The sequence below is a fragment of the Leuciscus leuciscus genome (genome assembly GCF_965113295.1).
Source record: "Leuciscus leuciscus genome assembly, chromosome: 20".
Classification (NCBI taxonomy): domain Eukaryota; kingdom Metazoa; phylum Chordata; class Actinopteri; order Cypriniformes; family Leuciscidae; genus Leuciscus; species Leuciscus leuciscus.
In genome coordinates, this window is record NC_138744.1 from 33,135,155 (window position 1) to 33,154,890 (window position 19,736).

The following is a 19,736-nucleotide window of genomic DNA, read 5'->3' on the forward strand; positions in this document are numbered from 1 at the left end:
CTTTGAGATGATGTAAGGCTCTGATGTGGTGATTGGCTTTCATTACCACTGTCTTTCATTCTGTGCTACTGCATTGATTTGGGTTTGCAGAGTTCAAGCAAACGTCTTGAGGGACAAGAAAGTTTGATGTATAAAATGTAAAAATTTTTTTAGAAATGTATTTAAGAAATCCTTTAAAAAATATCAAAAAATCTATCTCAATTTCTTGCAGTCTAATGTCATTGACAATTGAATTCATCTATGAAGAGCTGTTGTTTAAAATATTTCATTGTCTTCACATCACCCCTTTCCATATTTACAGGCTTTTTGATGTTAGCATGCAGCTCATATCAATAGGCAGGCCTGAAGCTTTGATCTAACTTTCACCGTTTGGTTGGAGTGTCTTTCACAAGAGTGTACCTCTAAAGTAAGTATTCCCTCCAGTCATCTTAAGGTGAAGGCTCTTCACTGCATTACAATGTGCATTGATCTCTGTGTGTTTCTCACACCTTCTTCAACATTCTTTTAGCTCCCAATCAAAATTTTTCGAAGGACTTCCGCATTAGTGACCATTGCTCCAATCAGCGATTAACTGGAAAATAATGTCTAAAGTCTAAACATGCCATTATAAAATCATCCAGTTTCTAACCAGAGGCAAGCCAGGATTGTTAACGTATAGTTATGACTGGAAATGCCAAGACTTAGTATAGAAGGCTCTGTTTGCTTTCACAGCATTCAGTTTGTTTTCAGATCTCATATTTTCAGGAAAGTTGCCATAGCAACAGGTATATTGTGGCTTTCATACCAACCAAACTTAGAGAAAACAGCTGTTTGTCTAAAGGATGAGCCCTATATCAGGGAAACATTTGATTTTCAGCCCCCTAAAAGCTATGATCAAATGGCAGCACACACTCCAACAGTTTGTTGTTCTTTTAACACACACCTTTCAATGATGCAGGACAAGCCATTGTCCATATTTAAACCCAGTTGCGGGTTTCTTTAAGAATCAAACCATGAGCTATTAGTACACAACTCAACATTGGATTTCCACTGAAGCTAAACCAGAGTAACGGGCATGTTCTTGCATTGAGTCTGTGCTGCTATTTAATTGTTGATCAATTTATTCAATGAACTCAGTAACCCATGTGGATAATAAAGGCACACAACAGCATAAAATGTGTCAATCACTAAAATCACTGCTGACATAACAGGATGACAAAGCCAGAATAAACTCAGGCAAAGCAAATGCAAATATATATATAAAGGTCCCCTGTGTAAAAAGTATGGAATCACTGTTCTAAATTACGACTTTCAAAAATGCACCTTTAACAAACCAAATTTGATTTGAATATATCAAAAACATGCTGTTTTATTGACATAATGTTGGATCTTTGAGAATACAAATTTAAGAATCTATTTAAGAATCTTTATATCTTGACATAAAAATCACATGCAAAACTAAGGTGAACTACATTGCATTGAGCAACTTAATGATTATGTGTAGGCCTATTCAACAACTTAAACTATGTGTGAATGTATACATGATTCTACTTTTTGTGATAAAGTACTGCTTAAATCATTTGGTGGTACTATTATCTGAAAGGACTAGGTGTCAGGAGTGTGCTCTGTTTTATGTATTTTTTAGGCAGGAGCAGCATCAGTCCCTGCGCTGAAGATCTGTTTTGCGCGAGCTCACAAAATTTTACACTTTCGTGATCATGCCATTGTAGCCAATAAACTGTAGATGCAAATAAAAGATTCATGCACCACTCTGTTTGTTGTTAGGATGACTAAGGGCCAGATTTACTAAATGGCAAATTAGCGTGAGAGCGCAATCCCATAAATGTGCAGATGGGAGTGGAAAGTTTTGGGAATGATCTACTGACAACATGCAAATTAAAGAACACAGACGCAGCCGGATCATTTACATAATGACCAAAACAATCTACCAAGAGCAGTGCAAATTAACATCTGGTTTAAGACATGCTTTTTTGGGCATGTCCAGGAAATTAACTAGCACAAAACTTAGTAAATCACATTGCATGATTCATTTAAATACTCTCCTCCCATACATTTTGCGTTTGAAAGGGAAACTCCTACAAATGCATATGCAATAATGTCAGCTGCAAAAATAACCCCGTCCTCACCTTTTCAGCGCATATTTTGCACTCTGTGTCTTTAGTAATTCCTGAATGTAGTTTTTTAGCGCCAAGAGAGTATTTGCGCTGGCGCAAGCTGTTAGTAAATCTGGCCCTAAAAGTTCAGAGGTCTAACACATGGCTCGTCAATAGCTGCGTCCCAATTCATAGGTTGCATCCTTCGAAGGCTGCATTCTTCGAAGGCCGATTGCACAGCAGCACGACAAAGGCTGTCCCAATTCAAGGCTCCTTCAAATGAGGCCTTCGTGTCCCATGCAATGAAGGATAAAACAGATGGATCCTTCGTGGCCTTGCCTACCAGATAATTCATCGTGTAGCTCTGACGACAGGATTTTTTTTAAAGAGAAATTAACAAATTACCCTTTTAAATGTAAGCATTGTGTTTCAACTTACTCAAATATATAATGATACAAAAGTAAAAAAAAAAAAAAAAATCTTAATGTTGAAATATTGCGAAGAAACGTTACTGCCGCTCGTCAACAAGAACAATCCTCTGTTGGCTAGACCGTCCCATTTAACAACGCTCGTTCTGGCCTTTGTGACCTTCAAAGGATGCAGCCTCTGAATGGGGACGCAGCCAATGTTTAGTTCACACCTACATGAAATTAGATATAATAAATTATGCTTATTTGGCATGCTGTCCAGAGGAGGGCTCGAAGCTCGGAAATTTGGCCAGAACCCAGAGTACTCCACCTCCTTGACTGGGAAAATAAACCAGCCAAGAGTGAGGCGATGAGGTGGTGGAGGAATGCTGTGAAACTGTCATGGGACAGAGGTTAGGGAAGGCTATATTTATACCGGCTTCCTCTTGTGCTGATTGGTTGATTACCTGAACATGCTCCTCCCAAACTTTGTTACATAAAACTTTATTTTTTTGTTTTAACAGTGAAATAATGCGTGGTAAAATGTAAGTTGATAAACATTTAACAACTTTTTTTTTTTACGATAGAAATGGTTAACTACCGACAATATCCAGTGATGCAAATTACTTAAACTTTTGGTAAAATTTCGCCATTTTTAATTAGAAAATATGCTATCATTTCCATGAATGTGATGATGCAAGAAACATACGTGTACACGACAATGATGTACTAAAAAGGGTTTTCCTTTGCTTTTATCACCCCCTTAGATTAAAAGTGAATGTGTGCATACATACTAAAATATTATTAGCAAATAGTTAAATATTGATTAGTTAAATTGGCCCTCTGAGGGGCCAAACTCATAGACTCAGGTCTCTCAACTAAGGTTGTTGAGACCACGTTCACCCCAGAGCTCCCTGCATAAGGAAATTGGTAGAAATAATCAGCTGAATCCAGTTAACTGCCCCGTTGGTACATTGCTGGAAATTACTGCAGGAAAGATTCTCCGCAGGGTTATCCCCCTCCGCTCTGAAGGTTTAGGTGGCGACCTAGTTACTTACCACACACCTTTGGGTGGTGTCTTTGAGAGGCTTAGTTGCCCTGCCATACTTCCGGCGTGCCTGTGATAGACTTGCTTCAGCCTATCAGAAGCTGGCATTGTTTGGTTGGCCGAGCTTTATAGCTTCCTGGTCATAACGTCACCCACCTACCGTCACGCTATTGGACTGATTTCACACGTGTTTCAGGACGCATTCACACAGAGCGTTCCCACAGCTTCAATTCTCGACGCAGCATCTTGTTCTCGTTTCAGGGAAACAAGGTTACATTAATAACCGAGACGTTTTCCATTTTTAGTTGAAAACAGTGTCATGTTTGTTTCACTTTTTGTTTGTTTTCCTGTTTCCTTTGTTCCCCGTTGTGTTGACCTGTGTCTAGTTTAGCCCCATTGGTTGGTCTGTATAATGGTCTAGTTCAGTTCTTGGTTCAGTTCAGTTTTTGGTCTATTTCTTTAATGTGGAAGTCCTGTTTATGTTACTTTTGAGTAGTATTCTGGTGCCAGAGTGATTTATTTATTTATTAATTTATTTATTTATTTATTTATTTATTTATTATTTATTAATTTTTTATAAAGCTAGATTACTGCAAACAGATCCTCCACTTTCCTTTACTGGAACCAACTTGTGACACTGTGACAACAAGAGCCAAACAGCACAATCTCTATGAATCCTGCTGAAAATGGAAGAAATGCTTCAGTGCTTTGTGACCTTGATGGCTCGTTTCAGCCAGTCTAGCAGAATGTTAATACTGGATACTTTAACCAATGAAAGGTTGCAAATTTTTTAGGGGGGAGTGTAAATACAAACAGACAGTGCTATTATGAGAAAAGACTGAAGTAAGGTGTTTTTGACACCTGTCAGTGTTAAGGCCCTCAGAAAAGCTCTTCTACCTTCACCTCATGTTAGACTGTCTTGCATCTGAACAATTTGATTTAAACAATAATAAAAAATTAAAATGCAACAAGGTAATTTTTTGAAAAAGAAAGCCTTAGTAATTGCCCTAGAAATCTTGTTATTTTATGGGGTGTTTACACAACACCATTTTCAGCTAAAAACGTAACACTTTTTAGGCTATGTTCACACTTAGCGTCTTTTTTGACAAGAAAAAGTTGACAACGGCGTTTTTTTAGCAAAAAAAAACGCTGGCAGCGTTCGGTTACAAATAGCAGCCGAGCGCGTCTTTTGTGGCTGGCGCATATACTGACGCGTCTTGACCATGCGTCAACATACGACGAAAAGGTTACCCCCATAACGTCCATATGTGACGATTCGGGTTATGGGTAGGTTTAGGTATGCGTTAGGGTACCGCTAGGAGGCGCTGCTGGTGCGCTTCTGTCTGCGTCTCATATTGACGTTAAAGGGGTACCCTTTTCGTCGTATGTTGACGCATGGTCAAGACGCGTCAGTATATGACGTTTTGGGGTGAGACCGGGCTGCTATAACAAGAGCTGCAACAGTAGCCTAGTGCTGTGTGATGCAAAAAATGTCGAGAAAGAGAAAGTTGGCTCTTGCGTTGGCTTTTGAAGTTACCGGGGAGGAGAATGTCGGTTCACAAAGACGTTTGTGGGTGCACGACAGACAGTTGTTCTTGTTGTTATGGAAACGACAGGTCTCGCTACTCGCTTGTCATTGGTCAGCTGTCAAAAAGGCGCTTGACGTAGGGCGTTCTTTTCAGAAAAGTTGAACTTTTTTCAACTTAAAAAGACGCTCTGAGCTGCAGAAAAAGACGCCGGCGGTGGCGTCTAAAAAAGCGCTCAGGACTTTTTTGAAAAAACGGTTTACTCCATAGGGTTATAATGTAGAACAGACGCTGGCAGTTTGAAAAAAGACGCTAAGTGTGAACATAGCCCTATGCAGTACTTTTTATGTAATACTTATGGCTGTTCATTTAAACGACACTGGTCTTTTGGGGGCCTGAAAAAGCAAACTTTTTAGTACATTGTTGTCGTGAAAATATACCATTGGTTTAACTTTTTTCTAACACCCTCTTAATGATGGTTTATCACTGAATTGGTGTTCATTCTGTCTAAACACAACACCCCCCCTGTTATTAATAACTATATATCCAAGCTTAAATGACCTTTCACCGAACCCATACTTGCATAAACTTAACTGTATTGTCACTATGACATAAAATAGACAATAGTGGGAAAACAGTTTGTATATGGGCCATTCTACAGAATTGGTGCAAACTGCTGTCCGAGAACCAAAAAACACATTTAGGGTGTATTCAATTTCACCCCTGACTTGTTTGGTTCGATTGAATCAAACTCAAGTTTGTTTCCTTTGGTGCAGATCTTTTGGGCAGGTTTGAATACAGCAATCGCAATACAGCAATCGCACTCGGGTGCGGACCAAACAACCGAACCGAGACCCAGCTGAAGAGGTGGTCTCGGTACGGTTCCAAACAAACTCTGGTACGGTTCGTTTAAGGTGTGAACATGAACCGACCCAATTGCAAAAAGCACTCCGCCTTTTTTGACAGGGTCAGATTTTTACTATGTAATTGGGTGATGAAAAAATGTGTTCCGCAACTTCATGTCACTACCTCTTGTAGTGGTAGTGTGTGTTTTAGTCCATTGGCTGAGACTGATTTTAACCACACCCCTACATTTTTTGATCAGGAAATATTCCTGTGTCCCTCTTTCTCATAGCCTCTCTTTCATTATAGATAGGTATCATCATATTGAGGGAAATGTGTTCAAAAGTCTGAAAATCTGTGTGTAACTTTAAAGGGATAGTTCACTTTGAAATTAAATTTTGGTTTGTTTTAGCTTACCTCAAGGGCATCCAATATGTAGGTGTCTTTGTTTCCGCAGTAGTTTCAATTTTGATATTTTTAGGTCAAACCGTTCTTGTCTGTCAGTCATATAATGCAGGTCGATGGTCACTGTCTCAAAGAGCATGCACAGAGTCCAAATTAAAACAATTCCCCATCGTAAGCAGTGATGGGAATAACGGCGTTATAAATAACGGCGTTACTAACGGCGTTATTTTTTTCAGTAACGAGTAATCTAACTAATTACTGCTTCCTCCATTACAACGCCGTTACCGTTACTGTCAATACAAATGCGGCGTTACTTTAATTGAGCTCACTGAAGCGGTTTTCATCCGAGTAGGCTCTTTTCTCAGGTGTGTGTGTGTTTATGAGGCGCGGGACTCGACAAAAGCGAGGCGAATGCCGCGAGCGTGCTCGACAGTGCACGAGAGACCGAGTGTGTCCGAGAACGCGCTCGACAGTGCGCGAGAGAGACCGAGTGTGTCCGAGAACGTGCTCGACAGTGCGCGAGAGAGACCGAGTGTGTCCGAGAACGTGCTCGACAGTGCGCGAGAGAGACCGAGTGTGTCCGAGAACGCGCTCGACAGTGCGCGACAGAGACCGAATGTGTCCGAGCATAAATACTTTATTTATAAATAAATTACACATATCAGCATTTGAATAATCTCTGTAGCATATTGGTATCATATGCAATGTTTTAATTAGTTCATATAACATAAACTCCAAAATAACCTGCAGGGAACGTTCAAACATATTTGTTTGACGGTTGTGAACACGTGCGGCAAACACGACTAGAATTTGGCTAAAATAACCTCTGATGATGACGTTCTCTGTAGGTTATAAAAATAAACCCCCAAAAGATTATATTGTATTATTTATGTTGATACATTGTTCAGTATTATATTGAAAGCACTTTTTGTTAAACTTACTATTGTGAGAAAGAAAATACTTCAAGTAGGCTATACAGAATGTCTACCAGTTGTAAAGGTGTGTGAGTTTTATTTTAATTATATGCACTAGTGTATGTGTATGTATATTTTTATTAGGCTATAATTTATTTATTTTTGGTACATTTCTTAAGAAGCATCATTTATTTTTAGACTTATTTGTTGGCCAGTTGTGGTCTGTGCAATAAATATTAAAAGTTCTAAACCATCTATTGTTTTATTGTTGCACTATAGTAATGATAATATTTTAATATTTAAGTTAATAGGTGTCTCTCACATTGTCCCACAGCAACATTAAAATAGTGTAGATTAGTGTACAATGTTTTATAATAATAAGATGTTCAATTTAGTGTCAATTTCATTAATTTAACATTTCATATTGGGGGTATCCAAGAAATGTCTTATATTTAAACTTTTTTGTTTTTTTTAAGTAACGCAATAGTTACTTTCCCTGGTAATTAGTTACTTTTTTAATGATGTAATTCAGTTACTAACGCAGTTACTTTTTGTGAGAAGTAACTAGTAACTATAACTAATTACTTTTTTTAAGTAACTTGCCCAACACTGATCGTAAGTACACATTGATGGCCTAAGACACGAAACGAGCGGTTTGTGTGAGAAAACGAACAGTATTTATATCGTTTTTACTTCTTGTACACTTTCCGGCGCTTGCGCAGACTAAGCCAGAACGCGCGCACACGTCACACACCAGGAAGCGCGCGCGCCCTCAGATCACTTGGACGCAGCTGTGTACAAGAGGTAAAAACGATATAAATACAGTTCGTTTTCTCACACAAACCGCTCGTTTCGTGTCTTAGGCCATCAATGTGTACTTACGATGGGGAATTGTTTAATTTGGACTTCTCTGTGCATGCTCTTTGAGACAGTGACCATAGACCTGCATTATATGACTGACAGATAAGAACGGTTTGACCTAAAAATATCAAAATTGAAACTACTGCGCAAACAAAGACACCTACATCTTGGATGCCCTTGAGGTAAGCTAAAACATACCAAAATTTAATTTCAAAGTGAACTATCCCTTTAAGGGACGTCACTACCAAACACCTTTTATTCTGCAATTAAGCAAACTTTTTAAGGTGCAATTCCATTATTTATTTATTAATTTTTTATATGTGTACAACTGTTCAGAACTGTGCTAGGTAACCATGTGCTGGCTATCATCTTTGAACTAGGCTCAAAAGCATCTTAAATTGTCACTACTGAAACAGTCACTACCGAAACATGTGGTGAAGTTTCGGTAGAGACATGATGTTTTTTTTTTGATGTTTTTTTGTGTGTTATTCATTACATTTAGTTGGTGTGTATACAACTGTTCAGAACTGTGCTAGTTAATCATGTGCTGATTAGCATCTTTGAGTTAGGCTCAAAAGTATCTTAAATTGTCACTACCAAAACAGTCATGACCGAAACATGTCATCATTGTTTTGGTAGTGACAAAAAGGAACACATAATCATTTATTTGGGGGAAATTTTTTTTTTTTTTTTACAGTTATGCAAATTAGTATCTTAGTATGTTTTAGTATGCGAGTTAAAATTCTGTAATGTGATGTGGTCGCTACCAAAACATTACTGTCACTACAGAAAATGTGCCGTCATGACCGAAAACATGGATGTTTTGTCTAAAATAAAGTATACTGAATTATCAACTTGTTATTATAGTGTTTGGTTCCATGTATATTCAAACTAATGAATCCTTAACTTTGAAATCAGTATGATTACTTTTATGAAATATTGTTAAAATTGTAATTGTTATTGATTACCAGTGAAAACTTTTTTGTTTTGTTTTGAAAAATAGCAAAAAAATATATTTACAAGGTAGATGTAAACAAAATATTAATAGGGCAATATTAGCCTTCTTATGAGATTATTTATTATTGTGTTTCGGTAGTGACAAATTTGGGGGGAGGGAAAATATTCCAAAACTTTCTGAAAATACAATATGATATTAACTGCACAATTACGTGAAATGTGTACCTTGGATATTATACAATTTGCATACATATAACATTTGTGAAAAAAAAAAAAAAAGAAAAAAAAATCAAGATGTTTCCAACTCTGACTTTGAACCAATTCTATAGAATGGCCCATATATCCAAATTAACAAAACATAATTGGACGGCAGTGAGAGTTTATGTTTCTGAAAATTAGTCTTGCTCAGCAGTGCCTTATTCACATTACATACTGTATACAGAATGATATATTAAACAGGATTAAAGCATTTGAGAAATCTAGTGCATTATACAGTACAAAGCCCATACCCCCAGACCCAATGAAGATTAATTTAAGTTCAGTAATGACACTGTACCACACAGGAGGACACTTTCAATATGAGCTGAGCTTTTATTGACCAGGGGATATTTCAAGTATGGGAAATAAAAATTTTCATTCAGGAATTTTAATTGATTAATTTAAACTTTATCCTACTTCACTAGAAATAAATAGCAAACGAAGAGTAAGAAGTTCTTAAATGGGTGAGTTTTGGAAATAATTGTGCATATTAAAAATGGAGAAATTATTCTTCATCATTCAGCTCATGAAGAACATGAAGAATGTAGGTTATTTCTTCTTGCTTTATTTAAAATCCCTTAACATAAATCCCCTCCACATATTCTCTTGACTAATTCATTTTATTAATGAGTTGAGAGAAGCAAGTTATTGGAGTGGCCATGTAAGAGGATTTTAATTGTGCACGTTCACTAAATAAATTTCTCAATAATTTACAACTCTACAGCTATTCCAATTACAGAAATATTTTCTATCCTCATTATCAAATTGAAATGGTCAATTTAATTATTTTATTGTATTTATTTATTTATTTATTTATTTTACCTTTTGTCAAAGCTGCTTCAAGACAAAAATTAGGGTATTTCCCATTTTCATACTGAGCTTCAGCCAAGGTTTGGCATTTTGACACTATAGTTCTCTTCCTCAACCGAGTGAAGTGCCTAGACAGAATTTTAAGTAATTCTAATTAAGTGCTTCCAATGTGAAGGCAGTTGCTATAGGTAGGCAGCAACATTACGCTACCTTCAAAGATACCTTGAATGGGCCATTTTCAAAGACAGCGTTGCATGAATCCTTCATGGACGAGGAAATCCCAAAATACATTGACAAGCTCAGTGGGGAAAAATAATCCAAAAGTTTATAATAAATTAAAATCATATCAACAAATAATAAATTAAAAGACATTTGTGACGCATGCACAGTGCATGACCTTCTGTAAACGCCACGTCTAGAAAACACACACTCCCATTTCTGTAATAAACAGAGATGTTAGTCCCCCTTCCGAACCAGTACATAAAATCACAGACGTCAAGTGATAAGAACTGTAACTCAAACGTTGTTTAGGAAACTAGTCCTGGCCGAATAGGGCTCAAGATCCACAGTAAAAATCTCCCTTCTCTCTCGCTGTTTTTAACTGTCAAAGCTGTTATTCGTGTTACATCTTGCTACCAAGATCAAGACCCTGACACAGGCCTTAGTTTGTTGATTGCCTTAGGGCTTCTGGCATCTGATTTGAATAGATTTTTATGAAGTGAATAAAGGATGCGTCAGCATTAATGTCTGTTGCTTTTTAAGTAGATCTATGCTTATCCTCGGGGAAGAGCTATCATCACTGGTAAGAGCATGTTTTTTTGTCATTAAAGGACGATTTAAGTGATATGTTTTCCTTTCAGCTGCTATCAATGAACAGGCAAAATGGCTGCTGGCCCAAAAATATTGCATATACTTTCATTCCTGTGCATCAGGGATGTGTCAGTGATGCAAATAAGCTTTCTTTATCTTTGTGTGCCTATACCCAGAAGCTAACTAAACCTACAAAAACCTCCATTTGGGAAGACCTACAGATGGCGGTTGTCTCAGGTTAGTCTAGTCATTTTAAATAGTTTCAAATAAAAACAATAAATGTCTGTGCTATGTCCTCATTTTGAATTTGTTTCAGTCATATGAGTTTTTTTTCCCCGAATTTAGCAATGGTCACAAGCAGCTTCATTACAAAGTGGTAAGCTCATGGTTTCTCTGAGAAGAATAAATAAATCTAGAGGAACAATGTCTGACTTGAAACTGTCTTGGTTGTAGGTTCTCTGTCAATAATAGACCACAGTCAAACAAATCTGATCAACATTGTATATTCAATTCAACCTGTATAGGAGGACAGGTTGAATTGTGAAGACCAATAACCTATGTTCAATTAATTGTCAATTGTCTACAGTTAATTAACTTTATTAGCTTTATATTATTTGGAGATTAATATGACCACCAAACAAGAAATGAGGCCAAGAAAGGGTAGGAAAAAGCCATCAAAGGACATATGCCCAAAAGTAGGCCTCAAAACCAAAACCTTCAGCAGCTTTACGCAGTGTCTGTACTGGACACGACAGCAACAACTTGAGGCTGTCTATGCTGGATGTGACAAAACGACCGTTGTATAACCATTTGTTCTTTGTGTCAGAAGTAGCGTGAGCACTTAAATTACCTCAGAAATAGAATGGGTCATCAGTTTACTGTCGGGAATATGTTGCGACACGTGTAGACAGCATCACTGATTATAATGGGTTATATCTGCTTTTGTCACATAGCAACGCTAGACAAGGTGTTAAAGTTAAGGGCGAAAAGCTGTTCGCGAGTCTGCGTTTCAGATGGGAGAGGAGTAAACAGTCCATGATCCGTCTTTCTCTCTGAAGGCAATGTTTGGGCTTGATGTTATTTATGGAGGGTCGCTGGAAACCAGTGATATACTGGACTGTTGTCATTACCTGGGACTTGTGATCAGATGTAGGTGGTTAAGTAATAACATTTCATTATTAAACATTTTGTTGGTCTCATCCTGAACTTCATAGAGGTTCTAATCAAGTGCAGAGAGAGTGGAGGTAAATCTTTGATGAGTCTTTTACCGGAGATGAAAGTGTTGGTTTGAAGTTGGACTAGGTTTTGAAACTGCCAGCTTACTGTGCCACCTAGAATCCGTACACCATGAAGCTGGGAGGGAAATATTGAGTCTGTCAGAAAAGAGCCAGAGCTGAAACACTATTCAAAACAGCATGTGAGATAAAAGCCACCAAGGAGAAGCTAAGCCAGCCAGCAAGCAGATCGTTATGGTGAAAAATATGTTTTTGTGTCCATCTGTCTGCCTGTCTGTCAGTCTATCTCTCTGTCTCTTCATTACTGTTACTCTAAATACTGCAGCTAGAACTGTCCTTTCCCAGGATTTAAGGTGAGGAGTGTGTACATCAAGTTCAAGCAGCTGCAAAATGTGAGGGAAGTCTTTCAGTCTCTACCCAATACAATTCAATTGATAGGTTCTGGTAATGTCCTCCAGGTGTTTCTGTGAAAGTAACAAGGGTGAAAACTTATGAGGACTGAAAAAGCTGAGACTATTACATATCCAGAGAATGCTTCATTGCGGAGGTGTTGTGAATGAATAAAGGTCACACACACACACACACACACACACACACACACACACACACACACACACACACACACACACACACACACACACACACACACACACACACACACACACATTTCAATCAACTTTTATTAAGTTTTTGTTTACGTTTCACTGGCTAGACATTTCCTCCATGCATAATCTCTCCAGATCATTCAGATTCAGAGGTCCATGCTTGTTCTTCAGCTCATCCCACAGGTTTTCTATGGCGTTTGGGTCAGAGGACTGGTATGTTCATGGGAAAACCTTCATTATGTGGGCAGTGAACCATTTTTGTGTTGATTTAAAGGTATGCTTTGGATCATTGTCCCGCTAGAAGATCCAACTATGGCCCAGTTTAAGCTTCCTGAGGATCAGACAAGTGTTGGTTTACAGTAATATCTGCTGGGTCATTCTTTGTCAACTCAACCAGGTCTCCGGGTCAAATATTTCATTTTGTTAACATTTTATTTTCTGAAGAAAGACAAACATAAATAGTGAAGAAAGACAAAATATTAAATGCCATGGATAAATGCTTACTGAGTAATCAACTATTTTGTAGAAGGGGGGCAAAATGACAATTTTCACCTAATATTTAAATATTTAAAGAGAATAATTCACAAAAATGACACCCAGGCACGTCAAAAACATGCATTTGTAATGCTCAGACCTTTAGGAAGGCTATGCAAAGTTTTTGGAGGAGCAGTTTCTTTACATCTACTTTTTTCTCGACATCATTATCCAAAACTCCCTTAAGATCTTGTGATTGATGGACAGATATGAGTTGATCAGAACACCTCCTCGATTACAAACGACGATGACGCACATTAAGGGTTGTGTCGAGGAGAACTGTCACGATTTGCCCTATTTCAAATCAGGGTGTTTAAGAAGGGTAGAAAAGAATCATTCATATTTTAAGTTTGTTCTACCAGAAAGACTCGGGAGATAAATTGATATAACAAGCGCATGTCTATTAACAGCCCAGCAAGCATAAATGTATAAAGTTCTTTGGCGTAGGCCCCGTCCTTAGCGCGCAATGCGAGGGTAGCGGAAGCTGCATATCCTGCCTGAAGACGAAGGCAGGGGCGCAGCCGACCCCCTGGAGGTAAAGGAAGGGACCATCCTGGTGGTGGTGGGGAGGATGAAGGGGAAGGTACCATCTTGGTGGTGTTTGGGGAGGATGGAGGTAATTGGCAGCGTCAGCATCTGCGAACTCAGACAAATGTAAGTACCAATCTTTTATACTGCGAGTGTTAGCACATGATTGGTTAGAAGTGAGGTAACACATGACGCGCTGATTGAGTCTTCCTGGCAGAACTTACGCTAAAGCTTTCATTTCTGAGTTTCTAGTGTATTATAATGTTTTATTGTAGAGTAAGATCTCCGGGTCACGAGTGAACGCTAGCGCGCTTGGCTGCCGCTACTCGCCGGCTTTCTCTGCTTGTTTTGTTATTCTCAGTACGTTTGTTTTGTGTTTTGTGCGCTCCGTCAATCCAAAATGCAGACACTGGACTGAGCCCTATTTCCCTGGAGGCTATTTCGTGCTGGATAACGTTTTAACTACTGGATTACACTTTGTGTTTTGTGTGACACTTCAAGTTACTTCAAACGGCAGACACTGGACTGAGCCCAGTTTCCCTGGAGGTTTATCTCATGCTGGATTACTGGCTACCGGATCATCGTTTGCTACTGTCACCCGGCCCTGTCACGCATATTTGATTAGTACCTAAATGTGGAATTATTATAAATCATTCATCTTGGATTGCTGACTCGAGCAAGACTGCTAGCTAAGTGTTTGCCAAACCGACGGGCAGCTGCTGTGCCTCCCCTTTCCCTGTTTTGCTTATGCGAGCCCTCTCAGGAGTGATCCACTAACACTGTTCGCTGGTAAGTCTCTGCTTGCTTGTTCGAGTTTGCTTGAGTTTTGCCTATTTGAACTGTTGTCGCTACTCTTTGGCTTGGCTACCTCCGTTGCTGTTCCCTTGAGTGCAAAAGTGGTTGCCCTGTTGGCTAACGTACTGAGTTTACAGAGGCTGGGTTGAGTGTGTGGCTGTTTGCTGTTGTGTTTGGTAACGTTATGCTTGTTTGGACTGAGCCAGATGGTGCACAAATCATACCCCTCCTAATGCATGTATCAATCGTGACGCTGCTCTGGTCTCTTGTCTATGGGCCAGACTGCTTATACTACAGAGAGCCTAATCACTTGAACGGGCACCTCTTTGAATCCGATATGGCATTAAGATATTCGTCATCCTATCTCCATTGCCTTGGAAACAAAGTTTACAAAATTCCAGATGTTCTCCGCGCGCACCAACATCTCGGTCTGCTGCGTCGTCCCAAATATTTACACAGGGGCTCTGGTCGGAAGTTTGCTCGCTACAACCACATCAACAACATCGATTCACTATGGAGTCTGTCTCGTAGAGAGACGCGGCCTGCTGCGGGGCGAACTGCCGACGTTGAGAACCTACACGCCATAAAACTGTTAAAAGCATCCTCAGACTATCCTACTTTCAGAAATACCCAGTTTGGTCTGCTTAATGTGCGGTCTCTGAACAAGAAAGCAACTTTTATTAATGATGTCATTACTGATGCTGGTATTGATTTATTTTGTTTGACTGAAACTTGGCAGATACCAAATGATTTTATTACATTGAATGAAGCTATCCCCTCTGGTTATGAGTTTGTTGCTAAGCCACGCCTCACTGGCCGGGGTGGTGGCCTTGCTGTGATCTTCCGCTCATGCTATAGGGTTCTATCAGTGCCTGTCCAGGATTATTTATCGTTTGAATGTCTTGCTCTGAAATTCCCTGGTGGGGCACCGCTCCTGTTATTACTTGTCTATCGACCTCCAAAAATGTCTTCTGCTTTCATTAATGAGTTTTCAGAGTTACTCTCATCTGTCAGTCCTATGTACTCATCCATCCTGGTGCTTGGTGATTTCAATATACATGTTGATTCTGGAAACTGTAATTTTGCTGAACACTTTTTAAACCTGCTGGACTGTTTCGATCTCACTCAGCATGTCGACTTCCCTACCCATTCAAAAAGCCATATATTAGATCTTGTCTGCACTGCTGGCATCATGCCAACTCACGTATGTCCCAAAGATCTTTTTGTGTCCGACCATAGAGCCATTATGTTCAAACTTGCTGTTCCTGAGCCTCTCCATCGCCAACGTCCCTCTCGTTCCATCACATATAGGAACACAAAGAACATTAACTCAGCTGCTCTCTTAGACACTCTAAATTCAAAACTCAGCTCAGAGTCATTGGATGTCTGTACTGATGACTTAGTCCTGATGTACAATACACATCTTGCTGACTCCCTCAATCTTCTTGCACCCCTGAAGACACGCCATGTCTCCTTTACTCAGTCTGCCCCATGGTTTACACCGGAGCTTCGTAAAATAAAGGCGGCTGGACGTCAGCTGGAGCGACTTAGTCGGAAGACTGGCCTAACGGTTCATGCCCGGGCTTACATTGACCATGTCACTACTTATAAAGAGTCTCTTAACCGGGCTAAAACCCTGTATTACACCTCCATCATAGACAAAGGTCGTCATAATCCGAGAGCCCTCTTTTCCACTATCAACAAACTAACCCAACCGAATAAATTGTTTCCACTTACCCCATCCACTGAACTCTGTTGTGAATTTCTGGTTTTCTTTAACAGTAAAATTAATTTGATATATCAACAGCTTCAAACAACTCACTCCCCCCAAGATGACGCACCCCTTTTCCCCTCCCCCTGTGTTACACTAAACAGGTCTTTCTCTGCCTTTACACCTGTTGACGAACGGGATGTTCATGACCTTGTCAGTAAGTCTAGGCCTACCACCTGCCTCTTTGACCCTATGCCAACTGCACTGATTAAGGTCTGCCTTCCTGCTATCTCACCCCTCCTGGTACAAATAATAAACTCCTCCCTTTATTCGGGCTCTGTTCCTGTGCTTCTCAAAAAGGCAGCTATCACCCCTATTTTGAAAAGGCCAGGAGCAGCCGCTGAGGATTATATGAACTATCGGCCCATTTCTAACCTACCTTTCCTTGCAAAACTCCTTGAACGCTCGGTTGCAAAACAGCTCCAAGAGTACCTAAATTGCCATGGTCTTTGGGAGAAGTTCCAGTCAGGATTCAGGGCCATGCACAGTACTGAGACTGCCCTTGTTAAGGTAGTCAATGACCTACTATTGGCTGCTGACTCTGGCCATGTCAGTATTCTTATTCTCCTTGACCTCACAGCTGCCTTTGATACTATCTGCCACAATCTCCTACTTTCTCGATTGGAGGCGTTACTCGGTATCACTGGTGTTCCACTGTCTTGGTTCAAATCATACCTTACTGACAGACAACAGTTTGTTTCTATTGGGAATTACAGATCTCCAAATTCAACCCTGTCACATGGTGTCCCCCAGGGTTCCGTTCTCGGCCCCCTGCTCTTCACAATCTACATCCTTCCCCTTGGCCAGATAATACAACACTATGGTCTCAATTTTCATTGCTATGCTGACGACACACAGATTTACATTCACACCAAACCTGCCAATATACTATCATTATCCAATCTGGTTCATTGCTTAAACGCCATAAACAACTGGATGACTCAAAATTTTCTCAAACTCAATCAAGACAAGACAGAGGCTATTCTTATTTCCACACCCAACATTCTTAAGAAACTTGAAAATCTGCAGGTATCTATTCCTGACTATTTCACTACAACAAATTCTGAAATTCGAAATCTAGGAGTAATATTTGATCCGACCCTCTCTTTTGAGTCCCACATTAAAAATATCACCAGAGCATCTTTCTTCCATCTCAAAAGCATCTCCAAACTCCGCCCCTCCCTCAATTCATCTGCAGCAGAAACACTAATACATGCATTTATAACGTCAAGGTTAGACTACTGCAATGCCTTACTCTACGGCATCCCGGAAAAAACCCTCAATAGGTTGCAGCATGTTCAAAATTCGGCGGCAAGACTACTCACCCGGACACGGCCCTGGGATCACATTACCCCTATCCTTCAGCAATTACACTGGCTTCCTGTCCACTATCGCATACACTATAAAAACCTTCTACTTGTCTACAAATCCCTACATAACCTAGCCCCATCTTACCTATCTGATCTCCTCACCCCATACACGACCTCACGCACCCTTCGTTCTACTGATACATGCCTCTTATACGTCCCCACATCTCGCCTCCGCACCATGGGCGACAGGGCGTTCAGCGTGGTAGGCCCCAAATTGTGGAATGCTCTGCCACTTGAGTTGCGCCAATGCACAGGTTTATCCACTTTTAAAACTAAATTAAAAACCCATCTTTTTAGCCTAGCTTTTCTGCAGTCCCATAATTTGACTTGATTGATCTGATTTTACACCTTGTGCGCAGTGTATTTCTATGTTTTGTGTATGCATGATAACATTTTAAACCCTGTATGTTCTTTATGTTTTTGTTTTTATATTTCCCTTGTCTCTGCCTATCAAACTGTACAGTGTCCTTGGGTACCTTGAAAGGCGCTTTTCCAAATAAAATTTATTATTTATTATTATTATTATGTGTGAATATCAAGAACATTTTGATTCTCCATTTTATGACCCCTTTTAATTGTTTTATGTTTTTTAAGTTGGTCTATGCAAAAACCGTAAAACAGCACAAACTGTTGTAAACAGCAACTACTATAAGTCAAATGCAATGAACACAGGGTATTTCTAATGTGCAGGGTTTTGTTTTATGTGGGATCTGTGTGTGAAATAGAGTAGGTTAATCTTGCAGAGGTACTGCATGGCTTGAGGCTTTCTTGAAAAATCCAAGACGACAATATCAAATTATGCAAGACCTGAAAAAAAGGAAGGGAAAAACAGACAGAGAACATGATGTCCATCAATACTGTTGCTAAGCAGCAGTCAGTCAACCATGACTGGACTGACAAGTCGAGCTCTTCCTGCATATTATGATGGCACTATAACAGAGCGGTTGTGTGTCTCAGAATGAAATCTGGCCATAGATCATTTCTAAGAGTAAGCTGTAATGGCAAATGCTAAAAGTCACACTGAGAAAGGGTGAATCAATTCTTCTTGTGGTAACATGACTATAAGAAGAATATTTGTTAATTATAACCTGATTTTGTTGGATTTATGATAGGCTCAGATCAGTATCGCAATAAGACTAATGGATACACAAAAGGAAAGATTGTGAAGACTGTTCTTTTCCATTTCAAGTGAATGAGGACTGATGCTTTTAAAAAAGAATGCACAAGCACCATCAAAATTGACTCTTGCTCTGTATTAGAAGTCATCTAAAGCCATATGAAGACACATGTGCCAACATTTGAATAATTATTGTCTTTGTCTGCATCCTTTCAATGAATTGGTTGATCTGATTCACACAACCATGAAACCATCTGTTCTAAAATCAAACTGATTGAGTTATTGAGTTTGTAAAAGAGGAAACAGCAGTCTTCAGATTTATAGTTTTAGTGTGTTGAATGGAAGGGGAAAAAAAGTAATACGGGTTTTGAAAAAAAGGGGAACATTTATTATTTAATAAATAAATGCATAAGGAAAAGTGAAAGATTTTAGATGCTGTAACTGGTTGCTATGCATTTTATGTGTTACGACTTCCACAGTAAATCACACTAAATATATATTGCATGTGCATCACTGTATATATCAAATTTTGCAAGCATATTCTTAGTTTATCAATATGATTTGGGTAAATAGCATTGTATTGCTTGTTAATCCATATAAATTAAATTTCATTATTGAATTGTTGACATTGACAATTTTCTAACTATAGCCAAATATTTTAAACTATAATGCATGATACTGTCACATCTGTTCTAGGTTTTGTTTATGTTCATGCTTTCTTGTTTCTTATTTAGTTTTTTTTTTTCCATAGCAGGTTTCCCATTTTGTCATTTGTCATCTGGTGATGTGGTTCCTTTTGTTTCATGTGTTTCAAAGCCCTGTTTCCTTAGTCTCTTGTCCAGCCTTGTT